The sequence below is a fragment of the Triturus cristatus genome, chromosome 5_1 (genome assembly GCF_964204655.1).
Source record: "Triturus cristatus chromosome 5_1, aTriCri1.1, whole genome shotgun sequence".
Lineage (NCBI taxonomy): Eukaryota > Metazoa > Chordata > Amphibia > Caudata > Salamandridae > Triturus > Triturus cristatus.
Window position 1 is genome coordinate 166,881,717 of NC_140587.1, and position 11,144 is coordinate 166,892,860.

Here is an 11,144-nt window from a genome sequence, read left to right on the forward strand (position 1 = left end):
GGGTCCAGGATGCTGTTCTCATCGAGGTAGCGGGTCAGTTGTTTGTTGACGGTCTTCTCGATGACCTTCGCCGGGATGGGCCGGAAGTTCTTGAGGTCCTTGGGGTCCGCCTTGGGTTTCTTGAGTAGGGTATTGATCTTGGCGTTCTTCCAGATCTCCGGGAAGGTTGCTGTCTCGATGGAGATGTTGTTGACTTTCTGGAGATGGGGCGCGATGGCTGTGCTGGCTTTGTTGAAGATGTGGTGTGGGCATGGGTCTGACGGAGATCCGGAGTGGATGGTGTTTATGATCTTGATGGTGTCGTAGATGTTGGTACAGGAGAGTATGCGGTTGGTGCGGGTGGTGGTCGTTAGGCCGGAGGTCTTAGTGGTTGTTGGGGCGGTCGTGGCATTGAAGCTGTCATGGATGTCTGCGATCTTGCGGTGGAAGAAGGTGGCCAGCGAGTCACACAGGTCTTGCGAAGGTGGGATGTCGTTGGTGTTGGAGCTGGGGTTGGAGAGTTCCTTCACGATGTTGAAGAGCTCTTTGCTGTTGTGTGCGTTGTTGTCTAGGCGGTCTTTGAAGGATGCCCTTTTGGCGGATCTGATGAGGTGATGGTGGCTGTGGGTGGCGTTCTTGTGGGCAGCGTAGGTGTCCGGTGTTCGTTCGCAGAGCCAGTTCTTATCCAGTTTTTGGCAGGTTTGCTTGGAGGCCTGGAGGTCTACTGTGTACCAGCTGGCTTTCTTGCTGGTGTGATTGTTGGGGGGTTTATTGAACGTGGCGAGGGTGTTGGCGCAGTCGCCGATCCACTGTCTGAGGTTGCGGGCGGCGGTGTCGGGGTCGGCGGGTGGGCTCCGGGCGAGGTTGGTGGTTATCTGGTCTTCGGTGACTTTGCTCCAGCAGCGGCGAGGCATCTGTTGGGTGCGGTGATGCGCGGTGGGCTTCTTGAAGGTGAAGTGGATGCAGTGGTGGTCGGTCCAGTGGAGTTCGGTGGTGTGGTTGAAGGGGACGTGGGGGCTGGCGGAGAAGATGGGGTCAAATGTGTGGCCGGCGGAGTGGGTGGGTGTTGTGACAAGTTGTCTGAGTCCGAGGTTGGCTAGGTTGTCAATCAGGGTGGTGGAGTTGGTGTCGTTGTTGTTCTCCAGGTGGAAGTTCAGGTCCCCAAGGAGGATGTAGTCTGTGGAGGTGAGGGCGTGTGTGCTGACTAAGTCGGCGATGGAGTCGCTGAACTGTGGTCAGGGTCCGGGGGGGTCTGTAGACAAGGGTTCCTCTGAGGGTGGTGTTGGGTTCGGTGTGGATCTGGAAGTGCAGGTGTTCTGCGGTGCTGAGGGTGTCGTCGGTGTTGGTCGAGACTCTGAGGGTGTTCCTGTGGATGATGGCAATTCCTCCTCCTACTCCGTTGGTGCAGTCCCTGCGGGTGATATTGTAGCCCTCTGGGATGGCTATGGCGATGCCGGGTGCTGATGAGGGGTTCAGCCAGGTCTCCATCAGGGAGGCGACGTCTGGGGAGGTAGAGTCGAGTAGGTCCCAGAGGTCAATGGCGTGTTTGCGGGCGGAGCGGGTGTTGAGAAGGATGCAGCTGAGGTAGTTGGGTCCTTTCCTGAAGCTGCAGTTTCACCAGGAGATGGGTCCTTGGGTGTGCTTCGGGGCGCCAGGCAGCAGGTGCGTGATTGGCCGGTGTTGAGTGCGTGGAGGGTGCTGGAGTTGTAGCGGAGACGGGTGTCATGGTGTTCGCGGGGGCCAGGGGTTCTGGCGCTGGGCGCGGTCCAGGCACAGACGGGCTTGCCTTAGGCGCACCAGGGGCGCGGGGGGGCGGGGACACGGGATTGGCAGAGGGTACAGAAGGGAAAAAGAGGGGTGAAAAACGAATACAGAATACAATTGCAAAACAATACGAGCACAATTACAATACAATGCGGGCAACAAACCAAGCAAACCTGCGGCCTACCACTGGCCACCAGGGATGAGGCGCAGGTGGTAGCCTGCGGGTGGAGGAGGGCCTCGATCTCACGGCAGAGCAGCAGCAGGGCTCAAGGGCGCAACACACTGGTGGTGCTGTGCGGCATGGGGAGCGACCTGCCTAAGCAGGGTCAAGGGTTGCTGCCTTCACCGCGCAGCGGACGCCATAAGAAGGGGAGGTGGGAGGGAGGAGCAGCTGGGAGGTGGGTGGAAGCGGACGAATGGGGGTGGGGACGCACGGGACGCAGCGGTGGGAAAGCGGTATCGGCAGAGGGTACAGAAGGGAAAAAGAGGGGCACAGCAGAGATGGGGGAAATAAAGGGGCGAGAAAAGAGTACAGAATACAATTGCAAAATAATACGGGCACAATTACAATACAATGCGGGCAACAAACCAAGCAAGCAAACCTGCGACCTACCACTGGCCACCGGGGATAAGGCGCAGGTGGTAGCCTGCAGGTGGAGGAGGGCCTCGATCTCACGGCAGAGCGGCAGCAGGGCTCAAGAGCGCAACACACTGGTGGTACTGTGCGGCGTGGGGAGCGACCTGCCTAAGCAGCTGCCATTGAAGCATTTAAGAAACATATTTTCTGAAATATTTATTGGAAGATGCTCAACATTTTGCAGCATAATTTTGGAATAATAAACACAATTATATTTTATTTGAGAACTAAACACAACAAGTAGCTCTAAGTAACATATTACAACTTTGAAATGAACTTCTAGACTTTAAATTTTTTGAGAAGAGTCAGTTACGACCACGTTTGGGCACATTTGAAGGGTTTTGGTGGCTGTTGATGGAAATGATTGGTGCCTTTTAGAAATGTATCATTTCTAAAAAGCAGTACTAGAACATCAGCTTCAATAAAATACGAGGCTGGACCAACACTTCCATTGCTTGTTTTATATCCTGATCCAAATTTGAGACCTTTAAGTGTCTATACATTAACAAATGGAAATTTCAAGTGCAAAAAATTACACACAAATGCCAGTCAAACAATGTAAAAACATTTAGCATCAAGTGAATCCATAAAGCAAAGAAACAAACACTCCAAGCACATGCCGATAGATTGAAAAGAATATGAAGAATCAATTAGTATTCTTTTCTTAAAAAGGAATCTTAAGTTAAATTTCAAATGTAACAAACAGTGCCCCTCACTTAAAAAGCAGCATTCCAGTAAATCAGATTCCTTCTACTCATCATATACATAGATTAAAAAAGATAGAACACAAAATCAAAAGTCCACCCTACCAAAAAAGATTCTCAATCCCACCTTTGCTGTGATAACCCCTCATTAGTACCACACTTCTATTCATAACTCACTTTTTCCTTCGTTCCCTCATTTCCTTTGTACTCTCAAAACTCTATACCAAGATAAACTCAACTCACACAGTGTATTTAGTTGAAAACAATGAGAAAACCCATAAAGTGTCCTCCATGTTAAAATGACAGCTGCAATTGCAAAATTTGAATGTAGAAAATTGAAACGTCTAAAGTCAGCAAAGGGTTTTTATTTAGTTTCATATTTCAGCACAAACAGTTTTAAAGTATTTAAAATTTTGAAAAAACCTGAAATTGCAAAGCAACTAAAATAAAACAGACTGTTGATTTGGGACCATAGAAAGGCAAACTTTGTATTTAATTAATAAATCTTGCAATAATTACAATATCAAGTTCACGTTTATTATTTCAGTTATTTAAAACCATAACCATTTTGCAACTTAAGCATAAATATTATCATATGTAAGGTGATTAAATAGTAAATTCTAAGAAATTATGCGATCAGTTTTAAGACCGGGATTGTATATGTGCAAATACGCAAGGCCATGACAATTTTGCAATTTAAGGTATGAAATATTACCATATATAATGTAATAAAATAATACATCCTAAAGAAAGGTGCAATCAATTTTTTACCCCAAAATGACATGATTAAATCCAATCCGCTTTAAAAGATGGACTAGTATATGTGTAAATATGCAAAGCCATGACAATTTCCCAGTTTAAAATATAAAATATTTCCATATATAATGTAATAAAATATTACATCCTGAGAAAAGATGCAATCAATTTTTTGTACCCCAAAATTACATGATTATAGCCACTCAGCATTAAAACTGTGGCAGTACTTATGCAAATACGCACACAAATGTAACTTGTGTTCAACCGCCTATCCCACCCAAAGCAGGATAGTGTGCTAGTGGACTGGTCACGATAATATTAGATTCACTTTTTATTCGGTTTGAGCCATTCCCAGAAATGTGCAGTTTAACTGCAGGTCTCCAGGATTAAGGCATGCTATTATGGATTCCCTACATGTATGGATCCCTCTGTTGTTGAACCGTTTCTTTAACATTTATGAGCGTAGCTTGCGCAGTTTGGGACAGATGCCGAGCCAATGAGTGGGATATTTTTTCCTTTGCAAAGTCTACATGATGTCGGACCAGCGTATTTCCAAATTGGTTGCTTTGCCAGTGTTAGTAAGTTACTCATGCGCGGAATCATGAGTTTGCGCTTTGTACGTGCTGAAAACGGGATTGCCAGGTAAGGTGCTGGGGTCATGGTGTTTTAGTCTTTAATTACCACCCATGCGTGAGAGCGGGAGCTGAACTTGATTTTGTATCCAAGACAGGATTGTAGCTTTACTGCCCTATTGGTCGCCTTTTTAAAGGTGTCGCATGGCGGACTTGGAGCCCATAGTTTGGTTAGACCGGCATTTGAGGGAGTCAATTTAATGTAATTGTGAATAGAAAAGACGCGACTGGTGACACATTGATGGCAATGCTCATTCAAATGTAATGCATATGCTAAATTGTTTTTTTGATTTAAATAGCGTATACAATACCAGTTGCGCATTGCGAGTTTAGCGATTATGATGCTGATTCATAGGAAGCAATTCATTATCTTTGGAGCTGGATATGCATCTTGTATGTTAATTTAGTAGATTTGCCGTGAGTTATAATCCATGGAAAAATCTCTGTTGTTTTCTGCCTGAAGTAAAGAGAGATCACCATTTATTTGAATGATTTGATTGGTGGTGAAATTTGGGACTGGGACTAATGGTTCTCAGAATAACTAGAAAAAAACCTTTGACCTATTCTTGGGTGTGTTTCTTTGGTTTTGAAAGAAAGTGATATTTGGCAAAGAGGTCATGTGATTTGTAAATTTGTCTTGTGTGAACAAAGGTCTATGGGTGGGGGTGGCAGGGGTGATGGGCTATATGAGCCCTTTGGCTGGGGGTGGCAGGGGTGATGGCCAACATAAGCCCTATGGCTAGGGGTGGCAGGGGTGATGGGCAACAGGTCCCCTGTGGGTGGGGGTGGCAGGGGTGATGGGCTATATAAGCCCTATGGGTGGGGGTGGCAGGGGTGATGGGCAACAGGTCCCCTGTGAGTGGGGGTGGCAGGGGGGATGGGCTATATGAGCCCTATGGCTGGGGGTGGCAGGGGTGATGGGCAACATAAGCCCTATGGCTGGGGGTGGGAGCGGTAATGGGCAACAGGTCCCCTATGGGTGGGGGGGCAGGAGTGATGGGCAACAGGTCCCCTGTGAGTGGGGGTGGCAGGGGTGATGGGCATCAGGTCCCCTGAAAGTGGGGGTGTCAGAGGTGAAGGGCTATATAAGCCCTATGGCTGGGAGTGGCAGGGGTGATGGGCAACATAAGCCCTATGGCTGGGGGTGGCAGGGGTGATGGGCAACAGGTCCCCTGTGAGTGGGGGTGGCAGGGGTGATGGGCAACTTAAGCCCTATGGCTGGGGGTGGCAGGGGTGATGGGCAACATAAGCCCTGTGGCTGGGGGTGGCAGGGGTGATGGGCAACATCAGCCCTATGGCTGGGGGTGGCAGGGATGATGGACAACAGGTCCCCTGTGAGTGGGGGTGGCAGGGGTGATGGGCAACAGATCTACTCTGGGTGGGGGTGTTAGTGGCGCTGGCCATGCAACCCCTATGGTGGGCTGTTGTTAGTGGGCAGGATGTGGATCCCCTGTGTGTGTGTGCCAGTTTGCGTGTACGTGTTGTTTGTTTGTTTTGTAGGTGTCTGACACGCCTGCGCCGTCGGTCCCTGATCCGGTCATAGATGTAGAGTACTGGTATGACCTGCGCGATGGGATTCATGATGTGTTCGTGTCATACACGCTGCTTCTTGCTCTGTCTCGTACCCGCTGCAAGCTGGTCCGTCTCGTAGCCGTGTATTGATTTGTGGCGCGAATCGTAGCTGATATGCTTGTTTTCTGGATGCTGTGATGTCCCATGCGTGACGACCCGTCCGGCGCGTAGGAAGTACGCATCGTACTTGTCATGCCGGGAACTGCTATGGATACTGCTTCCGGGCGACTCGGTTCATCTTTAGGAGTTACGGCTCAGACGGAGAATGGGGCTTGATTCACAGCGTAAGTGTCGGACGTGTTTTTGGCAGTTTTGCGCATCGTACTTCATCTACAGGACGGACCGGCTACGGACACGTGTCGGTCGCACGGTAATGCTACGGACAGCTCTCGGAGAGCTGTCCGACCCGGGATCGGAATCGACCCCTAAATGTTGAATCCCTGAAACCTCCTGTTGAAGCTTTTTTGAATCTTAGCACTGTGGCCCCTGCCACTAGTTATCTGTGGCAGAATAGAGGGAATTGGGAGCACGCCTTGTTATTGCGGTTTAGGACTGATACAGCTAAATTCCTAATCTGCTTTCCTCGTGGATACCAACACAATCTCGAAGAGAGCGTATGCCCCTGTAATGGGTCCTCCAAACAATCTATGTTTCACTTTTTATTCTTTTGTAATTTTTATAAACTGTATACAAAGACTGTTTTAGTCCCTATTATGAAATCAAGAAATGTCAGGCACTGTGTCCCAACTTATTATTACCTTCAACAACTGCTGGATGAAGAGACACGTTTCTCCGTAAGCTCATATCTCCGTGCAGCTGTCCGTTCACGTGGCAAAATGCCTTTTTAAAACATATCAGTTGCATTTATCTTTCATCCATGGTGTATACTCCCTGGGCTTTCTGGTCTTTGTAAAGGGTGGGTTATTTGATCTTGCACTTCAGCACTTTTCCAGTTTTAATATATTTTACATACCCTGTTGCGTTTTTCAGTAGTACGGCCAATGAGCTTCTGTTTAATTGGTGTGATATGTATTTATTGCATGTATGATTTTATGAATGTTTGTCAACTAAACAAAGTTTAATAAATTGAACTGAAACTGAACTACATAATTGTACATGTTTTTGCTCTTGTAAATTCTTGAATATATAAAAACATTTCCAGTACGTTGTGTATATATATACATATATATTTTTGCACAGTCACTCTTCCCGCAGACTTATCCCCCTTCGTGTTGCTCTTGTTGCAGAAATACAGGTACCAAACATCTCAGAATACTTCATTCTTGATGGTGTCACGTTCTCTACTAAGAAACATTCATTACGAAATACACCGCCAGTTGGGCATTGATACACTGTTTTTTGCATTACATTTCTGCATATTCCAAGCTCACTTGTGGGGCACAGACTCCCTGTCTGATGATTTCGAGGATAACTAGGTAGAATCCCCACCTGAAAGATGTGTAAGTAAGTCCTGATTCTGGCAGTTAGGGCTGGACTGTTCCCACAGGAGATGGGGCAAGACTGATTTGCAAGGAATGGGTCCAAACTGAGGTGGCATGGTTGGTAAAAAACAATAAACTGGGATGCAGCCTGAGTGATAGCCAGTACTACAAATTAATTCAAGCATTCCAACCATCACTTTGTTTTTGTTGCCCTAAGTGTAATGGGTATTCCCAGACGTAGGTTCCGTGCACACTGTGCCACTGGAACCAAGGGATACCTGGTTGATGAGCCCTAATCAGTGCAAGTCCAGTCCTGGGTTTCCAGAGGCCTGGTTCAGGGCTGATGTGCAATTCTCCTCATACCAGATGGGTCACTTATTCCTTCTCCAACTGTTCCCAATACCCCTCCTGCCACTGCCCCTCATCCCCACACTCCAGTTGTCCACAAAAGAATGGTACGTTTGATTGTAGAAGAAAATATGTACATATTTGGGCATACTTTAGTTGTATAGAGGACACTTTGGCTGTTACACTAAGTGGTAAAGGAGCCTGGGATAACATGAGCAGGGAGAGGTGCACAGGTGGGTGATATGATGGTGGATTGTACCGGCCAGTGCAGGATTTCAAACCACTGTGGGAAGGCAAGAGTCCCAAAGCTAAGGGAATTCTAAGTGTATAGATAGGGCAAGACCTACATTGGAAGTGGTATAGTTCAAGGATAGAATTAAGCTGCCAGTCTTTGGACATCACACAGCAGAATATGTTTAAGCCAAATTTGGAAGGACTGCAAGGAAGAGGCCAGCCTGAGTTCTGGCATCATCAATCTGTAGAAAGAGGGCCATATTTTGTTTTTCAAAAGCAAGGAACTACACTGTGGAAGTTTTCTTTCCTCCTGACTAGTTCTAGGCAGAAGGACAAGTGACTTTGCAGTGGTCAACACGTTTAGGGTGACACCAAGAGCTGTGAGGAGGGAGATGCATGGAACTGAGTCAGTGCCGTAAGGGTTTGCAGGTGAGGAGCAGAACCTTATACAACTCAAGATACAGTTTAAGGTTGTTCTGTGTCATCCAAGATAGAGAGTCAGGGCTTAATCAGATGTGAGAAGGGAGAGGAACACAATCCAACTCACCAATCAGGATCTTGTCTCGCATGCCCATAACAGTCTCAGGAAGGTTGAGAAGCTGCTGAAACGTCAAGTAGAATCAGCAGATAGGAGATCCTCTATGACACACAGGGAATGACTGACTACAATTACCAAAGCTGTTTCTGTGCTGTGCCTGGGTCTGAAACCCCACTGAAACATTGGACATTGTCACTGATTAAATTCTTTTGTGTGGAGGGAACACAGGTTCTCAAAGTCTTTGCAAGAAAATAGAGATTTCCGATGGAGAGGTAGTTGTCCATCATAGGAGTAGCACTGGGCTCCTACCTAAGTCTTGGGCCTCCCTACCTTCATCAGGGACCTATTCATTAACAGAGAGTTAGTGATGAAGAGCCAGGATGGAAGACAGCGAGCGTCTGATATTGTAGCTGGTTAAACGAGCATGAGGTGGGAGGAAGACTTGCAGCATCAGCAGCTTTAGGGTTAAGGTAAGGGCTAATGTTGAGGATAGGCTAGGGTACAGGCAAGGGCTAGGATTCATGTCAGCTTTTGGAATAGGGTTAGAAAGGGTGAAAAAGAGTATGGTTTAGGTTAGGGCATCATGCTACGTAGGTTTGCCTATGGTTAAGACTGAGGGTTAAAGTGCAGTTAATGGTATATTCAACATTAGGGCATTCTATAGCATGGGCTCTCCATCAAGAATAGCCTAATGGTAAATATAAAAGAAATTGTGCGAGTTTGATTTCTTGATTACGGGGTAGTGATAATTACGTTCTTTATTACAGCAATCTTCATTTTCACCTAGGTCCAGTTTACCTATGGAGTACCTTGTCTTGTTCTATTTCCCTGATTCCATTACATGAGCACTGGCCGTTCAAGCCCTTCGTCCCCAAGTAGGACCAAGATATCTTCTAACAAATTGACTAGAAAGAAGCAAATACTCTTGCTGAACTCATTTGATCCTTCCACATTTTCTTCCACTCCAAAGGCCTTTGGTTGTTTGCCTAATTTGTGGCCCAGCATCACATTTCTGCAAATCACTGGTAACTACTACAAGGCTTGTACAGACCATGGTGTTCTTATTCGAGCCCTTGTCCACAATCATGGCCCTCGCTGCAAGCTTCAACTATCTTTCTGTGATTTTATCTTCGGACTTGCTCTGACTGCTAAAATATATTATTTACAGTCTACACACCTCAGAGTAGGGATCATTAATACCAGCTTGTTGCCTCCAATTTAGTCTCATTTTGTTTAGCTTCTTTGAATTAAAAGAAGGTTTTTACAGTGCACCTAGCCTGCCACCTTCATACCTGCCAGTGACAGTAAATGATGTACACTTTGCCCCCTCACCTGGTGTTACTGCCAGTCTCTTTACCCCCGCCCTGTCACCGGCCGGATACGTAGTGCTCCTGTATTTCTTCCTCTATCACTTAGTCCTGGACTGAAGTAGGGCCGCAGGGTGGGGGGGGAAGGAGACCCCGGAGAAGGTGAAGAGCTGAGACCGGTCATCCACATTGTAAACCGAGAACCTGCCCGCCTCATATTCCAGGAAGAGACCCACAGCCTGGAGTTGCGTCGCAAGCGCGACGCAGCTCCAGCAATGCTCTGGGGGGCCCTATCTGCACAATACTGCGTCAATCCTTACGCATGCTTTAAGTAGGGGCAGGGTTTTGACGCAGCATGGGCTCAAAAGTGACTGAGTGAAATCTTGTAGATTTCTCTCAGCCACTTTTAGGAGGAGTTCCTGCACCGGAACGCCCCCCCCCCCTGCACAGGAACGCCTACATGTGGCGCAGGGTTTTACAACGTGACGCATCTCCCAGATGCGTCACGTTGTAAATACCCCGCACCATGGTGCAGGATTTGCGCCGCTGCTGCGTCACAAAAGTTGAATTCAGTTAGCTGGACATCATAAATATATAATGATAACAACGCACACGGGGGTTTCTTTTGTGATTTAAACACAATAATTTTTATAGTTTTATCCAAAGTAAAAAGAGTACAAAAGAGACATAAATTAAAGCAATATATCATGAAAACAGGGGACGGAGTTAAGTCCTCATTTCATCTAGATACACACATCTATTCCTGATTAGTTTGAACAGAGATGAAGCTCTTTTTTAGCATACAATCTACTGTGCATAGCAGATAAGCTGGAATTAGATGGTAAAGTCGACGTTTCGGTCTTGGGTGGTGTCAATCCGTCAGACCATCTTCAGGACAATGATTGCTTAAACAAGGACTCCTAAACAATATAATGCAAATAGTTACAAGAATGTAAACATAATTGCGCTAACAAATCAATGTACAAAGTTTAAAACTCAGACTTCAACCCGTGTGCGAGCAATAAGGTTGTCAATATCGTTTATCAAGAAAAGAATTGCATCTAACATCTAATATTGAAAAAAAGCTATTGTCTTTCAATCGTATAGACCAATTGCTTTCTATAGTAATACATGATTTTTATCAATGGCCATGCTTACTTAGAGGTCTCAGTAGCGTTCTCACGTAACTTTGTTTAAAATCATGTGGGTATTTACACTGCAAGTCAAAAAA